The sequence below is a fragment of the Heterocephalus glaber genome, unplaced genomic scaffold (genome assembly GCF_053883595.1).
Source record: "Heterocephalus glaber isolate CG9 unplaced genomic scaffold, H.glaber_assembly_v1.0 deba00001428, whole genome shotgun sequence".
NCBI classification, from domain to species: domain Eukaryota; kingdom Metazoa; phylum Chordata; class Mammalia; order Rodentia; family Bathyergidae; genus Heterocephalus; species Heterocephalus glaber.
Genome location: NW_028258293.1, coordinates 31,312,182 through 31,337,239, shown reverse-complemented (window position 1 = coordinate 31,337,239; position 25,058 = coordinate 31,312,182). Strand labels below are relative to the sequence as shown.

General features: G+C 35.6%; 2 pseudogenes; both read right to left on the bottom strand.

Moving 5' to 3' along the window:
* Positions 1-3,317: 3,317 nt before the first annotated feature.
* LOC101715673 (vomeronasal type-1 receptor 90-like) lies at positions 3,318-4,253 on the bottom strand (annotated as a pseudogene).
* A 16,126-nt stretch (positions 4,254-20,379) lies between these two features.
* LOC147828057 (vomeronasal type-1 receptor 90-like) lies at positions 20,380-21,231 on the bottom strand (annotated as a pseudogene).
* Between the last annotated feature and the right edge of the window lie 3,827 nt (positions 21,232-25,058).

The following is a 25,058-nucleotide window of genomic DNA, read 5'->3' as shown; positions in this document are numbered from 1 at the left end:
GTAAAGCTCTTTAATGCAACATTTAGAATGCGAATCCAGAATTAAATAAAAGGATTAAAAGTTACCTATGGAATTGATCTCAGAAATGCGCGCTAAATTTACTTTACAAAATCAATGTAATTAACAAGTATACTAAAAAAATATGATCATAACAGGTGCATGAAACATTTGAAATATTTCAAGACTGTTGTTATTTTAATAAAACCTTTTGATGATATTATCTGCTCTCTTCACAAATTTAAAGTTTTAAAATTAATATAGTTTTTATTAATACATTAATACTATCATCATTATGGAATAGGTTAAGTCTCTAGAACTCATTCATTTAAGAACTGTAGCTTTGAGCATTTTAACTACCTCTCCCTATCTTTCCCACCTCCTGAACCCTGGTAACCACCCTTATACTCTTTTTTGTTTTTTGTTTCCATGAATTTAGTATTTTAAAAGAGATTCAACTCATAAGTGAGATAATACACTATTTATGTTTTTATGTCTTACTTATTTAACTTTGCATAATCACAAAAATGAACTATGTGAAGTGATAGCTATAGTATTTCACTTAAATGTGGCAATCATTTCATGCTGTATATGTAGATAACAGTATCACATATGTGGAGCAAATATTCACTCCTATATATGAAATTAAAATCCAGGAGATTATTGAGATGAATTTTCACTTGCATCTCTCTTGCTCTGGCACACTGACACAAGATAACTAAATTTACACATGTGTTAAATTTGAAAGCAAACTGAAGTTGAAGGAAAAATGGTATTATCACCACCTGCAAGTTCGAGGACTGGCTTCATTGTTACCTGTGCCACTTTTCATGCCACCCAATTCTTTATGGAAAGGTCTACTTAATGTGGTAGCTCAAATTCACTACCCAACTGCTGATGCTCTAAAGAGAGATTGAAAATTCTGTATCCTGTCCTGTCAGAAGACATAATTTTTTTTTGAAGAAACATGACATAAAAGATGGCAAGTTATATTTTCATGTACATCCAAATTACCACATTTATAATGCCTCCAAATCACTCAAAGGAGCCTTGAAGTCCTTTAGAAGGCCTTGAGATCTGCTAAGAGAGCTGAACAAGGGGCCTGGGAAATATACTTCTTCCCACTAAATCATTCTGTGCTAGCTGCTTTTCAGGGCAAAGTTTTCTGTTTATAGAGTTTGAAAATTTCCTCAACCTCCTGTAAGTAATCTTTGAAGAAGTCAATTAAGTCTGAACTCAGCCACTCTAGCCCCAGTACAAGGGATGGGGATACAGCTCAGCTAAATTAGAATGAAAGAACCATAAAACAGTGATGTCCCTGGCTGAGTTTTGAAAATTCAAACATCAGGGTCCTCTGGACCTGAGATCTTTAGAGTTAAGTCACAGAGACCTGAACTTTTTACAGATTCAGATTTAGTAATAAACAATGGTGCCGGGTAACTTTTTTTAAATTCAAAGGTAACTGACTACTGCAAGTGTTCTACAGTGCGGCATAAATTAAAGAACAAATACATCCAGAGACTCAGCTTGAAAACCCCAAATCCCTCCAAGTGCATCAGTGGAGATAAATAACACCTGGCCATGGTTTTGGGAGACAGTGGACTCCTTGGCCGGAGAAGGCGAAGGGGCAGGAGGTTCGGTGGAGTAGGTCTTGTTGGGAGAAGTCTCTGTCTCAGTGTCCGAATGGAAGACCATCTTCTTAGCGTCATCATTTTTCTCAGTAATTGTCTCTTCTCTGTTGGCCATAGCGACCCTGTGCCTGATCACCTAGGAAGCCAGGTCTTGGTAGGGCAAGTTGATACTGTTGTGCACAGCGCTCTTCTGCGCTATGCCCGGCACCCAGAGGCTAAAGGTATCTCGATGCAGTGCACCTGGGAAGCTTTCAGTCCCTCTCAGCTTAGTGTTTAACCGCTTTCATACCTCAACGCATGGCTTGGCTAAGAATTGTACTCTGTTCCTACACCTGAGCTACTGCACCTCCCTTGTGGAGGAAATAGGCACCAAAATGACCACCCAGAAGACATAATTTTAATTACCTAGATTATCTCTGAATGCCCAGGGGACAACACACATTTTGGATTGTTTCATATCTTCCTTTTAGATAATTCCTCAAATTTGGATGCTGGAATTACAATTAGTTTTGTCTCAACTCCAGGCATTTAAATGAATGTGTGTATGACTTATCCAGAATTTATAGCAGGAGGTTTTCACAGCAACTGGCTTGTAATGTCATTTGCAGCAACACTATCCATGTGATACATGTTTAGGAACAATATTCTCAGAATCACATCACACAGATATCCTACTGCAGAAAGAGCATTTTAAAAGAAATACTGAGTTTAGTATGTGTATACTTTCTGTTGCTCCTAACTTTCTGCTATTACAAGAACAATAAATAAATGATTTAATTTGATTTTTCCAAATGAAAATTTCACACAAATTTCATAATGAAATCACATTATTACATGTAATTCAAGAATGGTTGCAATTATTAACTTTCTGATTTCAAAACAAAATCATGGAGTTGAAGATGGAGGTGAATTTACGTTGTATTCTGCCTGTGATTACCTCAGTCCATTTTGTTTTTATAATGTAGATTTTTATAAGTGTGTATAAATTGAGCAAGGGAACAGACACTGAATCTTATCACCCTCTGAGGTTATGTACTGATATTAGCTCAGTAAGTAATGTGTAGAGAATAAAGATCACAATAATTTAAAGATCATAATAATTTTACTTCATGAAATTTGTGGACATTTTTCCAAACCCATAAAGCTGATGGTAACGATGATCTCACACAATGTTACTTGTATTCTCTCATCTCTTAGAGACATTGCACACATGCTATTTAATAATTTAGTAAAGTCATCAAAGCCCTGACCCAGGTTTCCTGTTCTCTTTTTCTATTTTTTTAAATAGGGTTTGTGAGGTGTAACTGAAATAAACTTCATATATGAAAACATACACACTGATAAATATCAACATATAGAGCATGTGTAAATATATAAACACGACAACCTCTCAAATTTTTCTGCAGATTTTTAACACATTCTGCAGACTTCTAATTATAATACTAAACTGTTTCTGAAAAGCACCATATACTTAAGAAAACAGGTAAGAGTTCTAGTTCTTTATGTATAAGACTGTAGCCTGTATTTTATCAGAGTTATACTGTTAAATGATTATATACTTCTCAGCCATATATATCAAAGTAAATATGTTTAACAGGAAAAGCATAATTCTATATATGTTAATGACCCAATAGAAATTTAAAGCATTTGCTCTTTGTCAGAGAAATTACCTATCACTCATAAAAAAGATTAACTGTCTCTCTGAAACACTGATGTTAAACACTTGATCATTCATGTTTCAGTACTGATTAGCACCAAAGGACTGACTGTGGCATAGCCATTGCCAGCCAGCATCTGGACACGATGATGAATGTGGTTATGTTTCCAGAACACTCCAGATGTGGAGGTGATAACACAGTCCAGAGCATAAATGATGATAAAGACGCTCACGAGGAACAAAATAGTCTGAGTGGCTCTTTGTTCTGGGGACGCTTTTGGAGACAACTTGGTGCTGTGAAGATGCTGGGACTGCCTTTTGTGCCTGTGCAAAAGAATCACCATGTACCCACTTGAGAGTCCCATTAGCCCTATAACAGAAATTTCCTGGAAAGTCATCAAGGAGAAAGTGATATACTTAAGTAGGTAACTAATGGGCCAAAGGGAGCAGGACTGAGTGACAAACATAAGGTTATGGGAAGTCACATTAGGGGTGGCAATAGTGGAGATTAAGAAACGACCACTGATGAGCATATTGAAGACCCATAAAAAGAGAAAGCAACACAGGTTCCATTGCAGGGATTTCTGTTTGAACTTTGCCAGACAGGAGCTTCTGGGGCTGAGGGTGATGGCCTGGAGGACACTCAGCAGGCAGGTGGTAGAGATGGAGAGGCCCCTCATCAGTCTGTGCAAATAGATAACATATTTACATGTGATGTCATTTCCCACATCTTGATACCCAAAAATGTCTAAAGCTGTCAAACACGTTGTTACCAGCATTATTACATTGGTAAAAAACAAATGGGTAATGGTCAAATCAATGGGCTTGGGCCTGTGCTCTAGAAGAATTATGAGCACATATAAAAGAAGCAGGACAGTGTCGGCTACGATTCCAATGCTGACTTCAAAGAAAAACAAGTATTTTGTGTCAAGAATCCTGAAAAATTTAGTATTTTTATTCATCTCCATGGAGAAAAAAGCACATAGTAGATGCCTGAGGAGAAAAGCACAGAAAATTATCACACAAATTACCTCTTTCATTCATCTCAACCAACACAACGATTCATCAAATTATGTGGATTCATCTTGATGCATCCTTTTCCCATTTCTGTAATGAATTTCACTAACACTCTCCTGGACTCCTCATGGTCCTGTCCCCTGTCCCTCATATCAATCATGATTGGATTATACAATCTCAGTTTGGGCTCTCATAGTTGCTCTGTAATAAAATTGTCATATTATGAATGGTATTTTCATATGTTTGTCTCACTTTTAGGTTTCAATGACAGATCCCCAGTCTTTTTTTTTTGTACCAGGGATCAAACTCAGGACCTTGTGCTTGCAAGGCAGGCATGATGCCACTGAGCTAAATCCCTGGCCACAGATCCCCAGTCTTAATTATCCCTGTATTTACATTCAAATATTCAGTAAATTTAGGTGCCATATGATGTGCCCCTGAAAAATAGCAAAACATTTTAATGTGATCTGGCCATCTGTGAGTTTTATGGATCTTATACTGTCATAAAATAGAGTCACAAAGGATCTTATAATTCATATACTTATATGTGACATACAATTATTTTCTAATTTCTCTTTGTGTAAGTTACAGCATATATACAAATCATGTTTCAAAGAATAATGTTAATAGACATATAACAATGTTTATATATATTAAAAATGTGATTTTATGTCATTTTCTGAAATTCAGACTATAGTTAAATGTTACTTCAAGAACTTGAATCTTAAACAGTACAGAATATTCTAAAAGTTGGCAAAGAAAATATTCAAATTTTCTAAACTCATGCAGTAGGAGTATACTGTTTTATGATTATGTATGAAAGTGTGGTCCTACAAAGATGGTGACTAACATATGGCAGATGTGTGCAGATGCTACAGGTTAACAGAATATGCAAAGTGCCTTGGGCTCAGTGGGTCATTGCCTGAAACCGGTAACTCTTCTTTAGTGACCTTCCTTCAGAGCACAGCAAATTGACAAAACTTGATACATTCACAATATAACCCAAATATGGTAGCCCTATGGAGTGATGATGAAAATATAGTGAATCATCCAGCTGTCTCTCTCTCTAAAGCTCTTTTTTCCCTTTAAGCTTTATAAATCACATAAATCTGTGTTCGGTATACACATACTCTAAATATCTCTGCAGTGTATTTTATATAAGGGATTAATGAAAGATATATAGATACATATGTAGGACCGTATTAATTTATAAGGAAATATATTCAGTGAAATATGAACATCTCATGAGACAAAGGTAAAAGTAATCCTCTAGCACGTCTCTTCCCAGCCATGCCTCATCCAGCTCATACCTACCTAACACAGCACAGTTAAGAACATCAGGGGACTGGACAGGAACTCTATGCATCTGCAGGTTGATTGAGAAGCCCTTCCTGCAACACAATTCTTAGTTCTTTCAGACAGTGCTGTGAAGGCATCTGGATAGCCTAACATATCAAAAGGAAAAATCTCATTTTAACATTGGAGGAAACAAGCTTCCCTCACAGAGATGGCAGGTTAATAAATCAATGAATACATTTAAAAAAGTAACACAGGAGAATGGCCTGAAGAATCTCACATTCAGAAAGCCACATTGAGAAAGAAGGAGAAAAAGTGCAAAGGACAACCAGGATAAACTATGTACCTGGAGGAAGAAATCTCAAAAGGAAATGTGTGCATTCTTTTTGATAATCACCTTCGAAAGCTCTCATAACTTCACAGAGAAACTTCCCTCAAGAGAAATGTAATACATTTCCATTAATACCATGATCCAGGAATGTCACATGAAACGTGATATTTCTGTCATTTCTCAGGCCAAGGACAATCCTCTCATACATGTAACCACAAAAGGGCAGCACTTGGGAAGAAAGCTCAAGTTTGTGTACTACCTCCGGAGACCAGAGAGAACTGGAGTCAGTAGAAAGAGAAGAGGTCTCTGTAGATCCCTCTACAACAAGTGTGGATGCCTCTGGCCTTGTGGGTAGACTGATTACAGAGTATATAATTGAAGGCAGGGAGGACATATCTCCTTTCTCAGCTGCAATATGAGCAGGCTCTGCATTGCTCCATGATGAATTGATTATCTCCAGCACTTAATCAGGTACTGTAGGTATATGACAGGAAACACCTTGTTTTCTTATTTGTCTTCCCTATAAGTCAAGTTCACATAATGTCCTCAACACTGGGCTTATCTATAAGTAAAGGCAAAAAACAAAACAGAGCCTGGGAGGTGAGATTCACCATGCACACAGCTGTGGGCCAGTTCTGTGTGGATATTGGTTAACATTCTTAAGCAGTGAACAGGATTGCTGCTGGAATACTACAAAGCAAATCAGGAAGAAACAATTGGCACCTAAGGGGAAGACAAAGTCATCACCAACTATATAGTCAGTTCCAGGTACACAACATTTCTCAAATGTACTGCTTCTAGGATATGGGAAAATATTTCAGGGCTATTTGTGTACTAAAGGCAACCATATCCCCACAAATAAACAGTGAAAATTATCTACTTGTGTAAATTTGAAAGACTATAAGTTATAGTTCAGGATGCTTGTTTATCCCTGGGTATTTACAGAAGCAAGATGTTTACATGGATTTTGTGAAAAATCAAGAGAAGAGAACTCTTTTTCCATGTGCAGAAATGGGAAAACACTACAGGCACTTTGTTACAAATAAAAGGCTACCATTCTCAAAAACAGAAACAATAGGGTATCCAAAGATTTTTCTGCTCAACCCAGTAATGAAATAAGGCTTAACTTGTGCTCTTATGAACCAATTTTTACTTTTTTGTCATTTTATCTTTTATTATTGATTACCAAAAGAACTTTAATTAACATTCATCTGTTGAAAATAAATGCTTAAATACTTCATGTTGTGAGGAGGAATCAAACAACAATATATAGAGATCAGGGCAGCTGAACACATTTTCTTCTAAAATTTCCCCTCTAGAAATGGGTTATCACATATTCATATCAATAAAAGCTCAAAATATATTTTGAAAATGAAGATATATTGAGATATATGAAGGGAAACTAACAGTCTACCAAATTCAGGAAGATTATATTCTTATAAGGTTTTTAGAAAGACAGAGGAAATTTATATTGTCATTCCTTTGATTTCTTTATTTTTAACACCACTGCCATACATATTTCATTGTACATTATAATGAGATTTCCTATCTGTTAGAGCACTTGGTGAGATGCTTAATGATTAAGTTGAAATTTATGAAATTAATGGTGGGAAAGGAAAAGATTTATGACAAAATGTTAATACCTATTTTCTAGGAATGAGGTTAAATTCTCTGAATGTGCAAATTCTTTGAACAAAGACCATTATATATTAAATATTTTAAATATATCAAACTACAGTTAATTATCATATAGCAGATTAATTGCCTTATAAAATAGGAGAACACATAAGCATATTTAATGAAGAATCATAGTGAAAGCTTCTCTTCATAAGGGTGTAAAAACAAATATAAAAGATTTAATCTAAAGTGACAAAGTAATATCTTCCTTAAAATGGACTTAGGTAGTAAATCAAAATCTCTTAATTCAGCGAAAACAATGCATACTTGAAATTAATGTAGTATTTCATCTGAAAAAGTCTACTAATTCTTTGACTCATTAAATAAAAGTGCCAAATACACTACCAGGAGAATTGCCCATTGCACTGCAGGGTGGTTCATCCTCTGAGCTGTATGACGCCTGCAGCTGGACTATGCATCTGAGTCCACCAAACTCCTCACTGGGAGACCTCACTGGCTGCCATGGACCCTGCTTCCCCTCTAATCCTCCATCCCTCGAATACAGATCCACCTAACTACTGGGATGTGTGGAGCGGTTTGGTGCACCTGAGCATAGCCAACATAATTTTAAGGATAAGGTGTCGTTAGTTCATCTCTCTGTAGGCCTCTAACTTCAGTGTCTGTAGAAAGGTGACAAGATCCCACAGGGGAAGGCAGAACATTGCAGTCCCCAGTGGAACGTTTCAGCTCTCTCTTACCTTTATTCTCCACTGGGCCAAAGTCATCTGGGGAGAGTTGTGCTCAGAACTTTTCTCCAATCTCCCTGACATATAAATGTGAGGAATGATGAGTCATAATCATGTAGAAAATGAGGTAAATGCTTGGGGAGTGCCCTAGTTGTCAAACCTGAGAGAATATTTTAACCCTGAATTCAGTTGAACTCTGCATGGTAACACAGAGTAAGCAAATGATACTCAGCTCATCTTGGTGAAATTACTGAAAGATTAAAAGAAAAAGCAATATAATAAATGCTGCAAAATAATACATAACAAGAAATGAAATTGATTATGTAGAATTGAATAAAAACTAATTCAAATGAAAATTAATATTTGCAAAGTTTAAAATTTCCTTCCATAAATTTCAATATTTTAAGAAAAAATTTCCTGATGTGACTATAATAGTATTTTTAGAGAGATATAAGATGAAAGCACTAAGTACCAATATACAGAAATGAAAGATATGTAAACACATAAAAAATTTTCTAGAGTATACATGAGATAAGTGATTGAAACATGAATGTACAGAAGAAAAGAATAAAAAGAAAGAAATGCTAAAAACATATTTTTCTCCTTCCTTAACTTTAAAATTTGTTATTACAAAATAAAACAAAATTTCATGATCAGACAGAGAATAACAATAGTCATGAAACAGTGTATCATCTTCAAAGCAGTTACTGAGAGTATAAGACAAACCAAAAAGATTCTTACAAAAAGGAGTAGCTAGTTTTGAAATTCATTCATCAGTCTCATTGCATATTATAGGATTATTCAAGATTTGAAAGTTTTCTTTTGTTCAGTTTTGGTAATTCATATGTATCTAGGAGTCTCTGCATTTCCTCTGAATAGTCATAGTTTTTTAAAAATTTAAATATTCACCAAATATTTTAATCACACATCATAAAAAATTTGCCTATGGTATTTTCAATCTCAGTATTATCTTTGTTTTAACAATTGTTTTCATTCTTTAGAATGGGTCCCTTTTTCTTGGTTCTTTATACACTTAGTAATTTTGAATTCTGAAGACCCCTGCAGTTAGGTTCTAGTACCCAGCCCAGTGTATGATGCAGGGCTGAGAAATAAATACACTAAGAGACAGAACTAAGAGAGAGAAAGCAAGGTACCAGCATGACTAATGCCACTGCAACTGACAAAGGCACTGGCCAGTCCCAGGCACTAACTTTTATTGGCAATCAATCCGGGTAAAGACAAGCTATATGCAGTTTCTATGGAAATTAATGAAAACAAGGCTCATAAAGGACAAGATAAAGGATTTTCAAATTACAAATAGAATAGGCAAAATATATGGTTGTAATTAGAAAATTGTCCTTCTAGAAAGAAAAATTTAGTTGTGGGAATGGAATTTGGGTGTGAGTTACTCTGATCTGGGCAGGTCAGCTTCAGCTGGGCTTGCTTCTCAAAAAAATGCCAATTGTGAGGTTAACTCTTCACAGCTTGCTTTGAACATAATCAATGTTACAGTCCCTTGCAGTTTTCATTCTTCAGCACTGGTCTCATTTTCTTGGTTCTTTATACACTGAATGATTTTGAATCACATCTTAGAAGTTTGCATTATTTTGTGTTGCTAGTCCTGTCAAAATGTGGTGGAGAATGTTTAGGCTTTGTTTCAGAAGACACTCTACACTATTACCTTCAGAATATCTTTTATTTTCAATATTCTGTATTTGTTCAAGCTCAGCTATCTTTGTTTGGACCTGGTGCCCTGGAATTTGGGTTAAAAGTGATTTCAGATTGGGACATACACATACACAGATGTATGGAACTACTTCTCTGACTGTCTCCCCTCTGGAACTCCGTTACAGACTCTCTACCCTCAAGGCTCAGTCCAGTCTGTTTTCACCAGAAGGACATGATTTCTATTATCACTGCCAGATAATTTCATGAGTCTGAAAAATTTCCATGAGAGAAAGCAAACAGGAGACTGCTATGGAGGACACACCTCCATGTTTTGGCTCCTTTCATGAATGAACTGCTTTTCTTTATTTATCAGAGTCTCACATAGGTTCTTTAGAAGATTTTATGAGAAATGTTTCTTAAAATTAACATGAGGAGTGGATTACATCAAAATAGAATTGAAATTCATCCACTTTTTTAAAGGGTATGGTTTTTGGGGGGGTTTTTTCCCACTGACTTAGCAATGCTTTATTAGTCAAAAATGCATTTTTCCCCATTAACTTTATTGGTACATTTTAGGTATAAAATACAGTTACATTCATCATTGGGATCTTGTACCATTACAGGAGTCTCTTGGTTCTTATTTTTTTTCCCCCTTCCCTTGCCCTCGCTTAAACCCTTCCACCCTTCCCTATTTGCAAAGACCTTGTTTCCATTTTTTTTCCTCTTCTTATATTTTTCCTTTCCCTTTTTTCCCTTCCCCTACCCCTCCCAATTGCCCTACTCTTTTAGACCTTTTCTTCCTGTTACACAATATCAGTTATACATTTTTTAAAATTACAATGTTAAAATCTAGGAGACATTACCACAGATTTTACAGAATTTAAAAGGATATAGAAAGCATATTACAAAAATCTGTTTTGAAATAAATTTGACAACTTCTAAGAAGTACCTTGGAAGACAAATTAATGAAACTAACTCTGGAGGAAATATAAAATTTGGATACCACCTATTAAAGAAAGTATATGCCTAGCTTGAAAACCTACCTATATGACAACAGCAGGCTCATAAACATTTTAAGTGATAAATTATATCAAACATTTAAAGCAGAAAAAAGAAGGAACACTTCTACCCTCATTTCAGGAAATCAACATTGTGCTAATACTAAAACTGGATAAAGATAATAGAAGAAAAAAGTATGAACATTGATAGAAATTTGTTTAACAAAACAAACTATTAGAAGTCAGATCTGGCAGGATGTAGAAAGTGGTTTTGTTATAGGGATGGCAGTGTTGGTTCAGCATTGGAAGATCCACCCCCAAAAGTCATCATTTTAACAGAGGAAAGGAAAAAGCCATATGATCCTGTCAGTAGTTGGAGAAAGAGTATTGGACTAAATTCTACAGCTGTTCATGGTAAAAGCTATCAGGAGATAAGAAGTAGAGCAGAACCTTCTCAACAGATTTAAGACATGTACTCCATACTTCCAGGGAGAATGCCTTATATGAATGGAGAAGATACAGTGCTTTCTCCTTAAGGTGGGGGACAAGGGCAGATATGCCTACTCTTTATCTGTCCATTAAACTTTGAAACCTAGTCCCCACCAAAATAGTCTGGCAAAAAAATGATACAACTAGGATAGGATTGGCATGGCAGAAGCAAAATCTTTATATGTAGATGAAATGATCATCTACAGAGAAAATACTAAGAAATCTCTAGGAGCCCCTAGAACTTGTACTTGAATTTAGCAGGATTAGAAAACACAAGGTATATATAAAAATTCAAGTCTGTGTATACTTGCTATAAATGAAGAATTGGATATTGAAATTTAAAAGTTATGTAGGAGTACAAGGACCTAGAAAAGTTAAAAACAAAAACAAAACCAGTGTTGGAAGACATTTAGTACCTAATTTCAAGACTTCTTCTAAAGCTACAGTAATCAAGGCAGTGTTGGTGTAAGGAAAGACATATAGATCATTGGAATAAAACAGAGAATCTATAAATAGAACCACACATATATGGTCCACTGACTTTTGAAAGATTATTTAACATTAGCATTTTACAGAATATAAACTCGATTCAAGAGCCGAGGAAGAGATAGTGTCTTCAGCAAACAGCACTAGAACACCTGGTATCTGTATATAAAAAATTAACCTCAACCCTTTATTTCCATACATAAAAATAACTTGAAGGGATCTATGAACCTAAATAAGAAAGCCTAAAAGTATGAAACTTTAAGAAGAAATTATAAGAGAAAATATTTATGAATTTAGGGTAGGCAAGAACTACCTAGGATACAAAAGACATGATGTATAAAAGAAAAAAATTGATAAATGAGATTCCATCAATATTTAGAACTTTAAATAATATCATTAAAATGAAAAGTAGTCCTTAAACAGACCATATTTCCAATGCATATAACCTATGACCAGAATATATAAAGAACTCTTATAGCTCATCAATAGACAACCCAATTAAAATGTAGACATAAGAAGATGATAAATAGCCAGTATAGCACAAGAAATGGTGTGCAACTCTAGAATCAGAAAAATACCCATCAGTACAATAATAAGATTGAATTATAAACTCATTAGGGAGATGAATTTCAAAGTTTTAAAAGCCTTGTCATGACTTTTTCTTTTTGTTGGATTCTCCCCCTTTGCTTTTAATTTGTCACACCCAATGGATTCATTGTGCTGGGATTCCTGGGGTTGTGATCCTCATTGTCTTTTCCTAGGGTATTGTCTAAAATTTTTTGGAGTGCTGGTTTGGTATTCATGAAGTTCCTGAGGTGCTCTTTATCATGAAAGTATCTTATTTCTCCATCAATTTTAAAAGATAGTTTTGCAAGGTACATCAATCTGGGTTGGAGGCTGTTTTCCTTTAGGGCTTGAAATACATCACTCCAAGCTCTTCTTGCCTTGAGGGTTTGCATTGAGAAGTCTGCTGTGATTCTGATGGGCTTTCCTTTGTATGTGATTTGTTTCTTTTCTCTCACTGCTTGTAGAATTTTGTTCTTCTGTTGGATTTCTGGAATCCTAACTATTATATGCCTATGTGTAGATTTTTTTGGTATTAAATTCTTTGATTGGTACATTGTAGGTACACAACACAATTACATTTCTCATTGGGAATTGTACCTTTATATAATGCATCTTGGTTCTTATTTTTTCCCCATTCCTAGCACTCCCTTCATGCCCTCCACCTTTCCCTATTTACAAAGACTTTATTTCGATTTTTTCCATTTCTCAGCATTTTTTCCTTTCCCTTCTTTCCTTTCCCCTGCCCCTCCCACTACTCCTACCCCTTTGGACCTTTTCTTCCTATTTTGCTTATCGATTATTCATTCTAATCATTGGTGCATTTTAGGTATACAATATAATGACATTCATCATTGGAAATTTGCACCTTTACATAGTCTCTCTTGGTTCTTATTTTTCAACCTTGCCTACCCCTCCCTTGAACCCCTCCAATCCTCCCTATTTACAAAGATTTTGTTCCTATTTTTCCATTTTCTCATATTAATCCCATTCCCTTCTATCCTTTCCCCTACCCCTCACACTTCCTTCCCCTTTGCCCCTTTTCTTCCTATTTCACATTACCTATTATACATTTAGTCCTTATTTACACTTTCAGTTTCTCATACCAGAGAAACTATTTGGTATTTATTCATGTGTGTCCTATTTATTTCACTTAAGAGTATTGCCTCAATGTGCATCCACTTAGCTATAAATGTCTCTAATTTCTCATTTTTTGTGGCTGAGTAGTACTCCATTGTATTAAAAAACCACATTTTCTTTATCCAGTCTCCAGTGGATGGGCATTTGGACTGTTTCCAAGATTTAGCTATTATAAACTGCACTGCTATGAACATGGGTGCACATATATCGCTGTGGTATGATTCTTTTAATTCTTTGGGGAAGATCCCCAGCAGTGGAATAGCAGAGTAAAATGGGACTTCCAGTCCTAGTTCTTTGAGGTATCTCCATACTGATTTCCACAGCGCTTGCACCAGTCTACACTCCCACCAGCAGTGGAGCAGGGTTCCTCTTTCCCCACAGCCCTGCCAGCATTTATTATTGGTTGATTTCATGGTAGCAGGCATTCTTTCTGGAGTGAAGTGGAATCTCAGCATTGTTTTCATTTGCATCTCTCAAATGACCAGTGATGTTGAACATTTTTTCATGTATTTATTTGCTATTTCTATTTCTTTGTCTGAGAAATGTCTGTTCATTTCAGATGCCCATTTTTGGATTGGGTCTTTAAATTTGGGAGGTCTGATCTTTTGAAGTTCTTTATAGATTCGAGATAGTAGACCTTTGTCTGAGGAACAGCAGGTGAAGATTTTTTCCCACATTGTGGGTTGTCTCTTCACACTGCTGGTGGTTTCTCTTGCTGTGCAGAAGCCTTTTAATAAGAAGAGATCCCACTTGTTGATTGTTTGTGCTAGTTCACGGGCAACTGAGGTTTTGTTCATAAAATCTTTTCCTACACCAATGTCTTCAAGGGTTCTACCTAACCTCTGTTCCACCTGGTCCAGAATTTCTATTTTAATATTTAGATCTTTAATCCATTTTGATTTTAGTTTAGTGCATGGCGAGAGATATAGATCTAGTTTGAATCTTTGGCAAGTTGAAACCCAATTTTTCCAGCACCATTTATTAAAGAGGCTATCTTTCCTCCAGTGAAGGTGTTTGGCTCCTTTGTCGAAGATGAGATGGCTGAGTGTGTCTGGTGTTGTTTCTGCATCTTCTAATCTGTTCCACTGGTCCTCAAGTCTGTTTCTTTGCCAGTACCATGCTGTTTTTATCACAGTAGCTTTGTAGTATAGTTGCAGGTTGGGGATTGTGATACTCCCTTACCGTGTCTCTGTTACCTAGAATTGCTTTTGGTATTCTGGGTCTCTTCTTCTTTCAAATGAATTTTTGGATTGTTTTCTCAAGGTCTATGAAGTATGCTGCTGGGATCTCAATTGGAATTGCATTAAATCTATATAGCAGTTTTTGAAGTATGGCCATTTTCACTATATTAATCCTTCCTACCCAGGAGCAGGGGATGTCTGTCCATTTTCTGATGTCATCTTCAATCTCTCTTTTCAGAGTGCCATAGTTTTCAGAGAAGAGGTCTTTGATTTCTTTCATTAGGATGATTCCTCGGTATTTCAGTTTTTTGGATGCTATTGTGAAAGGAATTATCTGCCTTATTTCTCTCTCAGTGAGTCTGTCATTCATGTAGAGGAAAACTATTGATTTTTGTGTATTGACCTTGTAACCAGCTACTTGACTGAATTTGGTTATTAAGTCTAGAAGACTTTTGGTGGAGTTCTTGGGGTCTTCTATATACAGTATCATGTCATCTGCAAAGAATGACAATTTGACTTCTTCATTACCTATCTTTATTCCTCTTATTTCTTTCTCTTGTCTAATTGACATGGCTAATGTTTCCAGAACTATATCGAACAAGAGTGGTGATAGTGGACATCCTTGTCTTGTTCCGGATTTTAGTGTGAAGGATTTCAGTTTTTGACCGTTTAGTATGATATTGGCTGTTGGTTTTTCATAGATGGCTTCTATCAGTTTGAGGTAGAGACCATCTATTCCAATTTTTTGTAGGGTTTTTATCATAAATGCATGTTGGATTTTGTCAAATGCTTTTTCTGTGTCTGTGGAGAAAATCATATGGTTTTTGTCCTTGGCTCTATTGATATAGTGTATTACATTGATTGATTTGCATATATTGAACCATCCCTGCATCTCTGGAATGAATCCCACTTGATCAGGGTGTATGATCTTCTTGATGATCTTCTGCATTCTGCTTGCCATTATCTTATTAAGGATTTCTGCATCTATGTTCATTAGTGAGATTGGCCTATAGTTCACTTTTTCGGTTGCATCTTTCTCTGCTTTAGGGTTCAAGGTGGTGCTTGCTTCCAGGAATGAATTTGAGAGTATTGCTTCCCTTTCAATTTCATTGAAGAGTTTAAACAGTAGTGGCAGCAGTTCCTCTCTAAATGTCTTGTAGAATTCAGCAGTGAAGCCATCAGGGCCCGGGCTTTTCTTAATTGATAAGTTTTTAATTACATTTTCAATTTCATTGGTTGATATTGGGTTGTTCAGAATTTTTAGGTCTTCTTTGTTCAACTTTGGTAATTCATATGTATCTAGGAATCTGTCCATTTCTTCTGTGTTGTCCATCTTATTGGCATATAGGTTCTGGAAGTAGGTATTGATGATCCTCTGGATTTCTGCTGGGTCTGTTGTCATTTCACCCTTTTCATTCCTAATTGCATGGATTTGGGCCTTTTCTTTCTTTTTTCTGACAAGGTTGGCTAAGGGTTTGTCAACTTTGTTGATTCTTTCGAAGAACCAACTCTTGGCTTCATTGAATTTTTTCTATCATTCTCTTAGTCTCCATTGCACTGATTTCTCCTCTGATCTTTATAATTTCCTCTCTTGTATGAGCTTTGGGTTTGTCCTGCTCTTCTTTTTCTAGAAGCTTGAGGTTCAGCATCAGGTTGTTTAATTGGGCTCGTTCTGTTTTCCTAATATGCGTATTCACTGCTATGAATTTCCCTCCTAAGACTGCTTTCATTGTGTCCCATAGATTCTGATATGTTGTATTGTCATTGTCATTTAATTGAAGGAACTGTCTGATTTCTTCTTTAATTTCCTCTGTTACCCATTGGTTATTCAGAAGTGTGTTGTTCAATTTCCACGTATTTATGAAATTTTTCAAGTTTCTTTTGCTATGGATCTCCAATTTCATCACACTATGGTCTGATAATATACAGTGGATAACTTCAATTCCTTTGCACTTACTTAAACATGTTCTATGTGTGAGTATGTGGTCTATTTTGGAAAATGACCCATGTGCAGCTGAGAAGAATGTGTATTCTGATTTTGTGGGTTGGAAGATTCTGTAAACATCTGTTAAGTTCATTTGTTCAAGAGTTCAATTGATTTCTAGTATTTCATTAATTATTTTTAGTCTAGTTGATCCATCTATTTGTGACAGTGGGGTGTTGAGATCCCCCACTACAATTGTATTAGTGCATATATGACTTTTTATGTCCATTAGTATTTGTTTTATATAGTTGAGTGCACTAGTGTTTGGTGCATAGATATTTATGATTGTTATCTCTTCCTCTTGGATTCTTTCCTTTACAAGGATGTAGTGTCCTTCTTCATCTCTCTTAATCAGTGTTGGTTTGAAATCTACTTGATCTGCAAAGAGGATAGCTACTCCTGCTTTTTTTCGCTTTCCTGTCACATGCAGTATTGTTTTCTACCCTTTAACTTTCAGTCTATGAGTTTCTTTTTGAATTAAGTGTGTTTCTTGTATGCAGCATATTGTTGGGTTTTGCTTCTTGACCCATTCTGCCAGTCTATTTCTTTTGATTGGTGAATTGAGACCATTCACATTGATGGTTATAACTGAAATATATTGACTTGTCATTGCCATGACTTTTTCTTTTTGTTGGGTTCTCCCCCTTTACATTTCATTTCTTGTCAGGCCAGATGGGTTCATTCTGCTTTGCTTCATGGGGTTGTGATCCTCAATGTCTGTTCCTAGGATATTGTGTAAAATTCTTTGGAGTGCTGGTTTGGTATTCACGAAGTTCCTAAGGTGCTCTTTGTCATGAAAGTATCTTCTTTCTCCATCCATTTTGACAGATAGTTTTGCAGGGTACATCAATCTGGGTTGGAGGCTGTTTTCTTTTAGGGCTTGGAATATGTCACTCCAAGCTCTTCTTGCCTTGATGGTTTGAGAAGTCTGCTGTGATTCTGATGGGCTTTCCTTTGTATGTGATTTGTTTCTTTTCTCTGACTGCTTGGAGAACTTTGTTCTTCTGTTGTTTTTCTGGAATCTTAACAATTATATGCCTATGTGTAGATTTTTTTTTTGATCAAGGCTATTTGGAGTCCTATATGCCTCACTTATGTGTATGTCAAGCTCTTTTCCCCTGCTTGGGAAGTTTTCTGCCACTATTTCTGTGAAGAGATTTTTTATGTCATCTGCACTCTCTCCTGTTTCTTCATTGAGCCCAATCTGTCTTATGTTATTCTTTTTTGCATCATCTAGCAGCTGCTGGATTGATTTCTCATGTTCCCTTATAATTTTGAAGCAAATTTTCTTTTGCTGGTCACTAATTGCAATCTTATCTTCTATATCTGAAATTCTGTCCTCACATTGGCTCATTCTGCTGTGTAGACTTTCAGTGGAGTTTTTCATGTCCTGGAAATCTAAGCATCTGTTTTATGGTTTCCATTTGTTTCTTATGTTGGGATTCCATCATGTTCCTGAGCTCCTCTCTAGATTTATTAATCATGTCTTGCACTAGGGGTACAATTTCTCCTGTTATCTGAGAAATTATTTCTGATTTCATTTTTTCCAGATCCCCTTTTGTTGCCAGTTCAGTGGGTCCAGGTGGTTGAATATCAGAGTGTTCCATCTCATTTCCCTTTGAGGTTGCTGTAGGTGATCCGGAAGTCTGTTTTTGAGACTTATTTATGTGTTTTCTCATTTCGACTGGGGCAGGGGGCTGTTAGCGCCTGCAAGGATTACCTCCTCTGAGCTGGGTGAGGTGGGACAGGGGCCGGGAGCAGGGGTAGGGATGGTGACCCAAAAGCCCTTTCCTGTGGCCTGGAGCAGCTGGAGGGATGGTGGCTGGGAAACCCCTTAAAGGGTATGTTTTCATGTGAGCATTTCACTTACAATTTTTGTGACTTCATTTTTATTTAATAGTTCTCATGATTATATTATATATGTGGTTATTCCAACATTAATAGTAATGGAGATTTGTTGTTTTTCAATGACTTTTACAGACTGCTCTTCTGACATATTGTATAATTTAAAAATATTCATATATATATTTTATAAAAATCCAGAGAAATATTGAGATGTATTTTTCCCTTCCTCTTACTTGCTCTAGAGAACTTCAATCAGATGTTTGAATCACAGTTTGTTAAATTTGAAACCAAAGTAGGCTTAAAGGAAAACTGGAATTACTATCTTATGAAAGAGGACTTCCTTTCCTGGCTCCTTTGCCACTTTTCATATCACCCATTCCTTTTTTTTAAAGATCCACTTAACACGGACTCTTAATTCCACCACTCAAGTACTGCTGACCCAACCAGGGGTTGGAAGTTCTGTACGCTGTCTAGACAGACCACAACAATAAATTACTCGGGTTATCTCTGAGTGCCTCAGGGGCACTGCAGCTTTTGATTTGCTTAATGTCCTAGCTTTAAATAATTCATGTTTGGACTCTGGAATTACACCTAATTTTGTAAACACTCATAGGGATTTAGTGAATTTTGTCTTAATTTATCCATAATTTAGAGTAGGAGATTTTTACATTGACTAACTTGTAATACCATCTACAACAACATTAACCACATGACACATATTAAAGCAAAAGTTTTTCAGACTCACATCACATATATATTGTTTAGCAAAAAAATAGTGTTTTATAAGAAATTCTAAATTCAATGTGTATATTCGCTGTTGTTTCAAACATTCTGCTAATTCTTCAAAAGTATTAGCATTGATTTTATCTTCAAAATGGAAATGACATCCCAATTTACTGTTGAAATTAGAATATCATAAAAAATGATAGAAGAATGGTTGCAATTATAATCTAGTTTCCAAATACAAACAGGTAAAGATTTGAAATTATGTTATATTCTACCTATTACTAACCACCCATTTTGTATTTATCATCTATATATTTTTATAAGTTTATACATTTAGAAGGGAACAGATAATGAAACTTCTGTTATTATATATATTATTTAATTATCTCTACAGAATAAAGATCTTAATTATTTCATTTATTAAATTTGTGGAGAGTTTTTCCAATCCCATACAAAAGCAATGGATAAAATTACACCATAAAAAGTTACTTATATACTGAAGACACTAAAACACATCATGTACTATTCAATGTTATTAAAGTCATCAAATTGTTTATGCAGGTTTTCTGTTTTTTTAAATCCTTTCAAAATAAGTTCTTGAGGTGTAGCTGAAATAAAATGTACATGTGACACATACAAACCAATAAATATCACCATAAATAAAACATGTAAAACTATGAATACAATTTTTCTCTGCATATTTTTAATCTGTTCTTCCTCTTTTTAGAAATTTTGTGTATTCTCAATAACCAGTAATACATGTCATGTTCTTTAGAGTTTGAAACTTGATGAGATTTTTCATTCTTATAAATAAGGTTAAAATTATAAACCTGTCCTTCAGGGTGATATACTGTTACATCATCTAGTATATACTTATCAAAAACATATATCAAAATAAACATGTTTAACAGAAAGAGCATAGTTTTATGTATATATTACAAAATCCAACAGAAATTCAAAGCAGTTACTTATTGTCAGAGAAATTATCCATCTCATCATAAAAAAATCATTTATTATCCTTCTCCCACATGAATATGGGGCACTTGATCATTCATCTTTCATGACTGATAAGCACCAAAGAACTGACTGTGGCATAGCCATTGCCAACCAGCATGAGGGCACAGTGATGAACTGGGTCACTGTTCCACAAGACTGAAGAGTTGGACTGTATAGCACAGTCTAAACTGTACATTACAATAAAGAAACTCAGGAGCAACAAAATAGTCTGGGTGGTTCTTTTTTTCTGAGGATGCTCTCCTATAAAGGCTGGTGCTGTGAAAATGCTGAGACTGCCTTTTATGTTTTCATCATATACCCTCTTGAGAGCACAATGAGCCCAAAATGACATGTGCTAGAATATTATCAGTGAAAAAATATGTATCTACATAGTTGAGGAAGGAACTAATGGGCAAAATGGAGCAGAATATAGTGAGTAACATGGGACTGTGAGGTCACATTGGTAGTGGCAACAGTAGAGATTAAGAAATGACCTCTGATGATCATATTGAAGACCCATAAAAAGAGAAAGTAACACAAGTTCTGATGCAGGGATTCATTTGAACTTTTCCAAACAGGACCTTCTAGGGGTGAGGATGATGGCCTGGAGGACACTCAGCAAGCTGGTGGTGCAGTTGGAGAGGGCCCATATCAACCTATTCATATAGGTGACAGATGTATATGGGATATTATCCTCCAAATCCTGATACCCAAACATGTCTATTTCTATGAAACTCATAGGTAGGAGCATCCCTGTGTGGCTAAAGGCCAATTAACCAATTGTCAAATTGGTTTATTTGGGCCTGTGCTTCAGAAGGAATGTGAGGAGCTGAAAGAAAAGTAGGATCATGTTGGCAATCATCCAGTGCTGACTCCAGTGAAAATCATGAAAATCTGCTGCTATTATTCATCTTCATGGGGCAGAAGGAAATTGCATATACTGAAGAAAAAAGTGCAGAAAATTTCCACAATTATTACTTTCTTCATAAATCTCAACCAACACTGTACCTTTATTAAAATAAACAGATTCACTCCGATGTGTCACTTTCCCATGTGTGTACTCAAGACCACCTTACAATCTCCAAGATGCTTTAGGGTTCTCTCTCTGTCCCACCACTTTCCAATCATAGCTGAATTATGAGTCTTTCGGGGCTCCCACTGCTACCTGTGTAATACAACTGTCATATTATGATGTCAAGTGTTTTCATTTTTTTTTACTTAAAACATTCAAAGTCCACTGTTTTCTTTGCTCTTGCACCTCCATTTACTTATTCAGTAAGTTAAGGTTTCCTCAGCTGATGTTCCCAGAAAAAAATTAATACTTTAATCTAATTATCCAGCTATCACTGCCATTTTATGGATCACACCCTGTCACAAAATATAGAAGCTTATATAGATTTGATTTTAGGTTCATAAATGACATAATTATTAAATAAAAATCTACTTGTTTGGAATTATAAGGCTGATCCTAGTAATGTTTAAGAAATAGCATTACTAGATATATAACAAAAATTAAATATAATGTGTTAAAAGAATGACACAAAATAAAATAAAAAGCAGATTACAAATTTTTTAATCATGAACTTTTTAAAAAATTAATTTTATTGGTACATTTTTGGTATTCAATATAGTGGCATTCATCATTGGAAATTTGCACCTTTACATGATCTATCTTGGTCCTTATTATTGTCACCACTCCCTGCTCTTTCTTCAACCAATCCTCCCCTCCCTATTTACAAAGACTTTGTTTCTAATTTTTCATCTTCTCATATTAATTTCATTCCCTTCTTTCTTTTCCCCTACCTCTCACACTTCCCCTTCCCCTTTGCCCATTTTCTTCCTATTTCACATTATCTATTATACCTTTTATTCCTTATTTACACTTTCAGCTTCTCGCACCAGTGAAAATATTCAGTATTTACACATGTGTGATCTATTTATTTCACTTAAGAGTATCACCTCAATGTGCATCGATTTAGCTATAAATGTTTCTAATTTCTTACTCTTTATGGCTGAGTAGTACTCCATTTTATTTTTTAAAACCCTGCATTTTCTTTATCCAGTCTCCAGTTGATGGGTAATTGCACTGTTTCCAAGTTTCAGTTATTACAAACTGTAAATGATCAGTGATGTTGAACATTTTTTCATATGTTTATTTGCTATTTCTACTTCTTTGTCTCAGAAGTGTCTGTTCATTAGAAATGCTCATTTTTGGATTGGGTCTTTAAATTTGGGAGGTCTGATTTTCTTAAGTTCTTTATAGATTCAAGATAGTAGACCTTTTTCTAAGGAACACCTGGTAAAAATTTTTTCCCACATTGTGGGTTGTCACTTCACACTGTTGGTGGTTTCTCTTGCTGTGCAGAAGCATTTTAATAAGAAGAGATCCCTCTTATTAAAAGGCTTCTGCACAGCAAGAGAAACCACCAGCAGTGTGAAGAGACAACCCACAATGTGGGAAAAAAATCTTCACTTGCTCTTCCTCACACGAAGGTCTACTATCTCGAATCTATAAAGAACTTCAAAAGATCAGACCTCCCAAATTTAAAAACCCAATCTGAAAATGGGTATCTGAAATAAACAGATGTTTCTCAGACAAAGAAGTAAAATAGCAAATAAATACATGAAAAAATGTTTAACATCACTGGTCATTCAAGAGATTCAAATGAAAACAATGCTGAGATTCCACTTCACTCCAGAAAGAATGGCTGCTATCATGAAATCAACCAATAACAAATGCTGGCGGAGCTGTGGGGAAAGACGAACCCTGCTCCACTGCTGGTGGGAGTGTAGACTGATGCAACCACTGTGGAAATCAGTATGGAGATACCTCAAAGAACTAGGACTGGAAGTCCCATTTGACCCCACTATTCCACTGCTGGGGATCTTCTCCAAAGAATTAAAAGAATCATACCACAGTGATATATGTGCACCCATGTTCATAGCAGCACAGTTTGTGATAGCTAAAACTTGGAAACAGTCCAAATGCCCATTAACTGGAGACTGGATAAAGAAAATGTGCCTTTTTTATAAAATGGAGTACTACTCAGCCATAAAAAATGAGAAATTAGAGACATTTATAGCTAAGTGGATGCACATTGAGGCAATACTCTTAAGTGAAATAAATAGGACACACATGTATAAGTAACGAATACTTTCTCTGGTGTGAGAAACTGAAAGTGTAAATAAGGACTAAATGTATAATAGGTAATGTGAAATAGGAAGAAAAGGGGCAAAGGGGAAGGAAGTGTAAGGGGTAGGGGAAAGGATAGAAGGGAATGGGATTAATATGAGAAAATGGAAAAATAAGAACAAAATCTTTGTAAATAGGGAGGAATGGAGGGGTTGAAGGGAGGGCTGGGAAAAGGTAAAAAATAAGAACCAAGAGAGACTATGTAAAGGTGCAAATTTCCAATGATGAATGTCATTATATTGTATATCTAAAATGCACCAATGATTAGAATGAATAATCGATAAGCAAAATAGGAAGAAAAGGTCCAAAGGGGTAGGAGTAGTGGGAGGGGCAGGGGAAAGGAAAGAAGGGAAAGGAAAAATGATGAGAAATGGAAAAAATGGAAATAAAGTCTTTGTAAGTAGGGAAGGGTGGAGGGCGTGAAGGGAGGGCTAGGAATGGGGAAAAAATAAGAACCAAGATGCATTATGTAAAGGTACAATTCCCAATGAGAAATGTAATTGTGTTGTATAGCTGCAACATACCAATAAAAGAATTTAATTTAAAAAAAAAGAAGAAATCCCACTTGTTGATTGTTTGTGCTAGTTCATATGCATTGAAGTTTTCTTCATAAAATCTTTTCCTATGCCAATGTCTTCAGTAGTTCTACCTAACCTATCTTCCAGGTGGTCTAGTGTTTCCATATTAGTAGTTAGATCTTTAATCCATTTTGATTTTAGTTTAGTGCATGGTGAGAGATATAGGTCTAGTTTTAATCTTTAGCAAATTGAAACCCAATTTTTCCAGCATCATATATTAAAGACAGTATCTTTCCTCCAGTGAGAGTGTTTGGCTCCTTTATTGAAGATGAGGTGGCTGAGGGTGTCTGGAGTTGTTTCTGCATCTTCTATTCTGCTCCACTGGTCCTAAGGTATCTTTGCCTATACCATGCTGTTTTTATCACAGTAGCTTTGTACTATAGTTTCAAATTTGGGTTTGTAATACCCCCTACCTTGTGTTTATTGCCTAGAATTGCTTTTGCTATTCTGTCTCTTCTTGTTCCAAATGAATTTTTGGATTGTTTTCTTAAGGTCCATGCAGTATGCTGCTGGAATTTGAATTGGGATGGCATTGAATATATATAGAAGTTTCGGAAGTATGGTAATTTCACTATGTTGGTTCTTGCTATCCAGGAGCAAGGGATGTCTTTCCACTTTCATCATCTTCAATCTCTTTTTTCTGAGTGCTGTAGTTTTCAGAGAAGAGGTCTTTGATTTCTTTGGTTAGGTTGATTCCTAGGTGTTTCATTTTTTTTTAGATGCAACTATCAAAAAAGATGTCTCTCCAGTTCTCTCTCAGTGAGTTTGTTGTTTGTGTAGAGGAAAACTATTGATTTTTGTGTTGACCTTGTATCCAGCTACTTTACTGAATTTGGTTATTAAGTCTAGAAGAGTTTTGGTGGAGTTCCTGGTGTATTCTATATGACATATCATGTCATCTGCAAATAATGACAATTT